Source organism: Nicotiana tabacum, chromosome 9, assembly GCF_000715075.1.
Source record: "Nicotiana tabacum cultivar K326 chromosome 9, ASM71507v2, whole genome shotgun sequence".
Taxonomy (NCBI): Eukaryota; Viridiplantae; Streptophyta; class Magnoliopsida; order Solanales; family Solanaceae; genus Nicotiana; species Nicotiana tabacum.
Window position 1 is genome coordinate 2,764,681 of NC_134088.1, and position 8,538 is coordinate 2,773,218.

The 8,538-nt window shown below is 37.2% G+C and overlaps 1 long non-coding RNA gene across 1 annotated transcript; it reads left to right on the forward strand.

The window, feature by feature from the left end:
* The first annotated feature begins 2,632 nt into the window (after nucleotides 1-2,632).
* LOC107782204 (uncharacterized) lies at nucleotides 2,633-6,448 on the forward strand. Its single transcript, XR_001647175.2, has 2 exons — nucleotides 2,633-3,196; nucleotides 6,188-6,448. It is a non-coding gene; the product is annotated as an uncharacterized LOC107782204 (long non-coding RNA).
* Nucleotides 6,449-8,538: the final 2,090 nt, after the last annotated feature.

The following is an 8,538-nucleotide window of genomic DNA, read 5'->3' on the forward strand; positions in this document are numbered from 1 at the left end:
TTTCTGTGATAAGGGTTGAAAGAAAATGAGTAGTCAATAACAGTCAAGGTCGTCCGAGTTGAAATTAAAGTTATTTTGGCAAGTGTAGAAGCAACTGCCCTCAAGGTCAAGGCCACAAACTAACCACCACATTTAAACTCACAAGTTTTCTTTATTTGAAATAGGAACAAAGCAGTGCAAGCAATTTGTTTCAAAAATAAGAAAGAAAAAAAAAAGAAAAGAAAGAAAAGAAAAGAAAGAAAAAGGAAAAAGAAGAAGAATAGAAGAGTCGACAAAGAGAAGTTTCTCAAATCTTTTCCCTTACCTGTCTTGCAAGTGTGCATAAAATGTTGCCATTGCTCTTCACATTTTTCCTCTTAAGATAAAAGTCCTAGTCTGATGGATTTTATTCCCAATAAAATCTTAATATGATGAATCTTTCTCCTAAGATAGAAGACCTAGTCTGATGAATTTTCTCCTAGGATCAAAATCTTAGTCTGATGAATCTTTCTCCTAAGATAACAAAAAGACCAAGTCTGATGAACTTTCTCCTAGGATCAAAATCATAGTTTGATGAACTTTCTCCTAGGATTAAAATGTTAGTTTGATGAATCTTTCTCCTAAGATAAGAAAACCTAGTCCGATGAACTTTCTCCTAGGATCAAAATCTTAGTCTGATGAATCTTTCTCCTAAGATAGAAAACCTAGTCTGATGAATTTTCTCCTAGGATAGAAATCTTAGTCTGATAAATTTTTTTCCTAAGATAAGAAAACCTAGTCTGATGAACTTTCTCCTAGGATCAAAATCTTAGTCTGATGGATCTTTCTCCTAAGATAACAGAAAAAATCTTAGTCTCATGAATCTTTCTCCTAAGATAACAAAAAAACATAGTTTGATGAACTTTCTCCTAGGATCAAAATCTTAGTCTGATGAATATTTCTCCTAAGATAGAAGACTTAGTCTGATGAATTTTCTCCTAGGATCAAAACCTTAGTCTGATGAATCTTTCTCCTAAGATAACAAAAAGACCTAGTATGATGAATTTTCTCCTAGGATCGAAATCTTAGTCTGATGAATTTTTCTGCTCAGATAGAAAACCTAGTCTGATGAATTTTTCTCCTAAGATAGAAAACCTAGTCTGATAAATTTTCTCCTAGGATCGACATCTTAGTCTGATAAGTCATTGTCCTAAGATAACAACAAAAAGAAAAAAAGAAAAGAAAAAAGGGACCTAGTCTGATGAATTTGTTAGTCAAATGTTCTTGGTTTTACTAACAAGAGATGCACATCCCAGTCAAGTCTTTAGTTTTTCTCTCATCATTGCATCAATAACATAGGTGATTTATAGTTTTGCTAACAACTCACAAATCTTCCTAGTGCAAACTGGGGCAGAAAATTTTGTTTGTTTTGTTGTTTTGACTGCAGGCACCCACCTGGAGAATGAAGGAATTCTTTTCAGAGTTACTTCAAATTTTATGTCAGTAGTAGGCGCCCACATGAAGAACAAGGGAATGTCATTTCAGAATTCAATTCATGTTAGAAGTAGCAGAAGCTTGCGGTAAGAATGCGAGTCAACAGTTCGAGATGACCAACATAAGTAGCCTCAATCCAAAATAAAAGAAAAGAAAAAAGAAGTGAACCCAAAATGCAGAAGCAGGGAAAAATGTGAACTACTCAAGACATGGTGGAAGTCACGAGCGCTACATGTCCGGTTTTGATCCGAAAAGCTTAAGAAGAATGAACTAGCACCTGCAGGTAGCAAGCGCCAAGGTTCAAATCTAAAGTCTGCATGAAGAACCATTCAAGACTCAAGATCAAGCTTCAGAAGACTTATAGATAGGAATCTTGTAACTCATAGTTGACAGGCCTAGCTAGTGTTTTTCATTTTTGATTTTGATGTAATAATAGGACCGTAGACCGGAACCTCGACGTCACCTCAATCGGCTCTCCACCTCGGTACACTCCATCACTGTTCCTACTTTTGAACTACACATGGCCTGATTCCTTTATAGCCAAGGATATGTAGGCAGCTCAGATACCAGGGCTTGGTCACATTCTCCTTCCTCTTAGTTTTTGGTCTACCTAAATAAGGGTCGGGTCAAAAAACCTGTCTAGTCGTTCTTTGTCTGAAAATACTTCGTAATTCCAGTCAAAGAGGGGCAGCTGTAGAGATGTGATTTTTGACCCTCCCTAAGATTTTACATATTTTAGTATTTAAATATTTAATTTAGGCCTAATATTATTTTCTTAACTAGTTTTGAATCTTCTACTTTATTTTAAGGCCAAAAACTGAAAATAACAAAAATAGTTCCATATTTCCCTATTTAATTCACGTATTAAATATTTTTAGAAGGATAATATTATTTTGAACCAACTTTATTTTAATTTAAAAATTGAAACTACAAAAATAGTTTCATCTTTAATTTTAATTTTATTGAATATTAATAGTTTATTAAAATCAATTAGTTGGAGTAATTTTATATCTTTTATAAGTATTCATATTACTTTTGAAAAAAACAAATTGAATTTTCAGCTTTCTTAGCCCAATTTTTGTAGGAAACTAGAGCCCAATTTTGAAGCACAAATCTTTTTATCCCATACCCCATTTCCCTTAAGGAGATAAAAAAAGCCTAATCTCCTAATAACCTAAGAGAACAAGACTAGCGGGGAGGACCCTTTCTAGAGAACGGATTCGCCGCTACTCCCTTTCCTTCTCCAACATCCAGCTGCGATCCCATCTTCTTCACCTATCAAAATCGCCAAGAAATAGCCGCACGCCACCAGCCTTCTTCAACCCATAACTAGCCAGTCGCTGCCGCTGACCTCGCCTGAAACAAAAAAAAAACACGAGAGCTTCTGGACAAAGAATTTGGGACGAAATTTTGGGGATAACATTGGGGAGGAAAGGCAGAGAAACGAGTTCTTCTTCTTTCCATTTTTCAATTTTAGTTTTTCTTCAAGTTTTCTTTTAATTTTCAAAAAAACAAAAAATCAGAAAAGTAAAGATATATTCTGGAATTTCTTCCTTTTTCGATTTGGTTTTCAAAATGGAATCAAGCTGAAGTGAGTGTTCGAATTTAGAGTTTCTGTTCGAGATCGTTTCCTGGTTTGAATTCGCGGTTCCTGCTTCATATGGTTGTATTTTCCTCGGGCCTTCATCTTGTTGAATCTGTTGCTGAAACTTTCTTTACATATTAAAGGAGAAGCACTTAACAGGTTCATTTCTATTAATCCCTCTTTAGTTTGTTCTATTTGCTATGAATCAAACTTCAAAAGAGCCATAGTGACAGTGTGTGTTAATTGATCTATCTTGGTGCAATGCATATCTTCTGTTTTATGGATTATAGCTGGTGTAGTATTATTGTGTGCTGAATCTGATCTGACACATTGAAGAATTTTGGTAGATAAATAATCTGTTTGATGTGTTTTTTTTTTGTCTTCTTTAGTTTATGTACATGGATGAATATTTGAGAGGCTTTCATTGTTTTGGAATGTTGGGTAAAAGAATGACTTTATGTGCTTATTTAAAGGTTTATCATCGCTATTAGAATCCATGATTTACATGCTTTGAAACATCACGTCGAGAGGCAAACTAAGAATCAAAGGAACAAAATGTTTTTTGATGGCTCTTTATGATAGTTTTGACTCGCCTTTCTCATTTGGTTGTTAGTTTAACTTTTCTCTGGTTCTATCTTTTCTATGGTTTGGATGTTCATTTTGTTGGGTGTGTAGTTCACTGGCTAATTAGTTTAATACAAAATTATCTTTTGTTTGAACGATTGGGTCACGGGATATGGGTAAAGGTCGAGCCCATTAGCGTTTAACTAACCTGCATGCTTTAGGATTGAGCTCGGTCTAACAAATGAAATTAATTGTTAAGAAAAAATGAGCATAAATTGAATTCTCCTATTAGTTAGTTTTCGTCTATTTCTTCCCATCATCCACTAGTAACATGTTTTAGGTCAGCCACACTTGGATCAGCAAACCTTAGGATTTTTGTTAGTTTCGAGGCGAGAGATCGTTCCCTTAGTTAAATTTATCCGGAAAATGCCCCGAAGGATTTGTATATATTTTTATTCGGGGTATGCCCCGAAGTATTTGTATTTGTAGGCCGAAAGTAGAACTCGTAGTATCTTATTTTTATTTTCGTTTTTTATCTCTTATTAGGTGGGGACGACCTCGAGCCTCGTGTGTGTTTACTTTGCTTTTCCGTGATTTTATCTCAATTTGAATGTTTTAGAAGCCGACTAGATCAAGTATGCAACCGTACTAGTTACAGACTTGGGGAGTGCCTACTACCTTCTCCCTGAGTCAAATGAACTCCCTTACCCAAATCTCTGGTGCAAACTTAGTTTTGGAGTCTCAAGTGGTTTGAAAGGAAAAATAATTTTTTTTAAATTTTTTTTGACCTGGCACACCGAAATCAAATGGCAGCTGGCGACTCTGAGTTAATCCTTTTGAACACCAATTTTTGTCACTTTTTAATTAAAAACCCTTTTCAAGCTTTACAAATCTTTTATTACTTTAAGAGAGTTAAGTGAGGTCGAAAAAAGGAGTTTGACATATCTGACGACTCTGCTGGGGATTTGCAGGTTCGAGATGGTACTTGATGTTGTTGGCTTCTAGGATATTCGGTTGAGGTGTTTGTTTTCTTTATTTGCTTTGTTTGTCTTATTTCCTTATTTTGTTCGTTATTTGTTTATCGCTTTTCTTAATGTGTTACTGCTTTATAAACGGTCATCATTTGCATAACCATGGGTCTTCTTTCTGCAACAAGTCTCGGAGTACGCGTCGCGTGCACGGACTCTTTGTTGAGTCACCCTTAATTTAGGAGGGGGGTCGTCGGACGTATGGAGTGGGTGGAAAGCTTGAGCAGCCACCATCGACCTTACGCTCCCCCGAATTGCCTTGTTAGTGTACCCCAAACCTAAGTCAGCCTTTAGGTCATTTTTATTTGCATCATGTCATTTAGACCTAGCAGGGCTCGGTCCTAGGTATCGTGTCCCTTTGTAGGAAGCCTATCCAAATTTTGTCAAAATGGGTCTGTGGCCCAAAAAGACATTCAATCATCCCTATGTGATCCATGTTGCATCTTTGAGGGTAAAAAGGTTATTTGGCGGACCAACATTTGTGAAAGAAAGGTGAAACATAAAGCAAGTAGGGCCTAGCTATATTTTTCTTTCACAACTTTTTCAAGAAAAGACAAAAAAAAATTGTAAATGAAACATTCAAAAAAAGATTTTCTAATTTCCCATCATTTTCCAAAAAAAATAAAAAAATAAAAAGAAAATCCAAAAAGATTTTACACTTTTCCATCATTTTCCAAAAAAAAAAGAAGAAAAAGAAAATCCAAAAAGATTTTACACTTTTCCATCATTTTTCAAAAACTCAAAAAAAAAAAAAAAATCCAAACAGATTTTACCTTTTCCATCATTTTTCAAAAAGACAAAAAATATAGTTTTTCCAAACTAGTTAGCATTTTTTTTAAGCTTTCTCCCATATCCAATATTTTACGAACTACGCATACCTGATTCTCGTCTTTCGGGTCGGGATACGTAGGCAACCCACATGGGGTCCGGTCTTCCTAGTGTCCTAGGTTCTTGGCTTCGCGGGGTCTTAGCCAAATCTTGCATGTCTAGCCACGTTTGGCCACATCGGCTATTTTTGCAAAATAGGGATATTTTCGCAAAATGGCTTGTTAACCATGTATTAGAGTCCTAAGCCCACAACAAGGTGTACTCTCAGTTTTAAGGTCCATTCCTGTTTAATTTGCATGTCTAGACACTTTTGGCCACATCGACCATTGTTGCAAAATGGGGTCATTTTCGCAAAAGTGGTTCAATTACTCATGTCTTAGGATTTTTAGTCTACAACTAGGTGTCATATTACTTTATGGTCCTTCCTTTTTGAGTTTGCATCTTTAGCCACTCCGGGCCATATCGGTCATTTTTGCAAAATAAGTCATTTCTGCAAATTAATTTTGGGCTATGATTATTGGGAGGTCGAATCCATATAAGCCTTAGTAAGGTATGTCCATGTATTTGAGATCATCTTTGTTGAGTTTACGCTAATAGCCACATTTTGGCTACGTAGGTCATTTTACAAAAATAGCCTTAATCATGTCTTGCATGCGTCCAATAGAAGGTGTCATGGCGTCACATGTGTCTTGAGTCACTAACTCTATTTGATCTTATTTTTTCCATTCAGGTATGGATCAATTTGCTAGAGTTTGAGCATGACAAATACCCTAGGACCATTCTAGTCAAGACCATTGCATGCACGAGCTGCTGGAGGAAACTTTTTATTTTTAGGCTATTTTATGTTTTTTTAATTTTTAGTCTTGTACAATAGTATCAAGTCTGTCAGTCTAGTTAAGATTGTTGAGTCTTTTATTATAGTACTTCCCATTTTGTATTTGAAAAACCAAAAAGAATTTTTTTTATGAAAAATCCAAATTTTTGTTTTTTAGTTTATTTTGTCCATTACTTTATCAGAACTACGCTTGATCTGATTCATGAAGGACATGATGCGTAGGCAACCTACATAAGGTTCGATCAAATCATATTTTAAAAAAAAAAATAATAATATTAAAAAAAAGAGAGAATGAAGTTGTGAGACGTGAGAAATGATAGGAAAGAAAATAGCGATAATCAGAAAGAAAAGAGGGAAAAAGAAATGAAAAACCGGGCGGTGTTATAAAGGAAGATGAAGAAGGAAATGGGGCAAAAAGAGTGAAATTGGGATGGTGCCATATGACCTTCGTACCCTCGAAGCCATTCTAGAACCATTAGCTAGGGGCATTGCACGTAATGTGATATTTCTATCTGATAAATGCTCTAACCGCTAATCTGTTGGTTTTGTTTTGCTCTCCTTTGTTACTTTCATTGTTATCATAACAGAGTGTGGTTAGTTTGTGGTACTTTGGCGAGTCATCTGTGCGACACAAGGTTAAAAGAGCAAGGTACCCATGACTAGCAAAGACTTGGACACAAGAGCTGTTGACCCGTCGAGGGAGATTGAGAAGTTGGAATCTGAATTAAAAGAGGAGGTCCAGAGGTTGAAACAACAGATGACAGAAATGCATCAATCTTGGGTCAAGGGGCATCCTCCACCTTCATTCCCCATTAACTACACTGAAAACCCTGCAACTATCCCACCACTATCACAAGCCTAGGTTCCCACTGCCGTCGACCTTTCCCCTCAATATGCACCGGGATTTACCCTTTACCCCAATTACCCTGACACTTCCTCTCAAATTTTCCACGCTCCACCAGCCAAAACAACCTCATACCCTGCTCCGACATCAACTCCTATTTTTGTAGCTCCTCCACCAGTTACTCTTCCTTGATCCTCTAGCGAGATTGTTTTCAAAGTTCCCGATGCTCAAGGAAAGAGGCCCAAGAAAGGTTTTAGGGAGTTTTGGTTCAGATGGAACAAACAAGTTGCTCGGGTCAGTTCTCCGATTGGTAAAAAAGATGTTGCTGAGCCCCGCCAACGACATGATCCAGTGGGCATTCCTGCTAAATGCTTTCAGCTTCAATACCGACCCCATGAATATCCTCGTACTCCAGATAATCCTCACCAATGCTACTTTCCTCCACAAAATCCCTGAAGTCATACCTCACCTCCCCAGTGCTTTATCCACAATGCACTGCCATATGCTCCCCACTCACAAAACCCGCAACGACTTGCACCGCCTCCACAAATGTCTTACCCACCTCTACAAGCATATCAACCCCTACCTAAAACAGGTTCCAACCAAGGCCGAAGTATAAAATGAGAAGGCAGCAGCAAAGAAAAAAGTCTTTCACTCCAATCGGAGAATCCTACACAAGCTTGTTTGAAAAGTTAAAACAGTCTGGCCTGATTGAGACACTCAACGGCTATACTGCGGACCCATATGCAAAAGGTTTTGATCCTACTGTACGGTGCATGTACCACTCTAATGTCCAAGGGCATAACACTGAAGATTGTCGTGCTTTAAAAAGGGAGATAGAAAGAATGATTCAAGAAGGGATAATTGTGGTCCAAGACAGTGACACCCAGAACATTACACAAAATCCTTTATCTGCACATGATGATGCACACTTTGTGGGGAAGATACGTTGTGACAGGGATTATGAGAATCCTCTTGGGAACTTGCTGACTGAAGTTAATGATACTGAAATTGGTGAAGGTCCCAGTAATCTTGATGTGCAACCCAGTGGCTAAGATGTCGAGCTTGGTAATTGGAAAGACACTCCTTTCTTGGATAGCTAGGGAGGAGTTTTGGTGGTTTATTTTGATGTCATTTTTGTTGTCCGGGTTATTTTAGGGTTGTAATCCGGACATTGTCTTGTGGCTCAAACCCCTCTTTTTCTTATTTTGTCTAGTTCGTTTAGTTGTAGTAACTCGTCTAGTGTTATTTAGGATGTGATGACCCAAAAGGTCATCACTTGTTTTTAAAATGAATTATGCATTCTGAGGCCTTAAAGACCTCTTTTAGCATCACCTCGATTTGTGTGCGCAGTCCGGGTACGTAGCCGGAAAGCCTATATGTGAAAATCTGTGAAAAATGA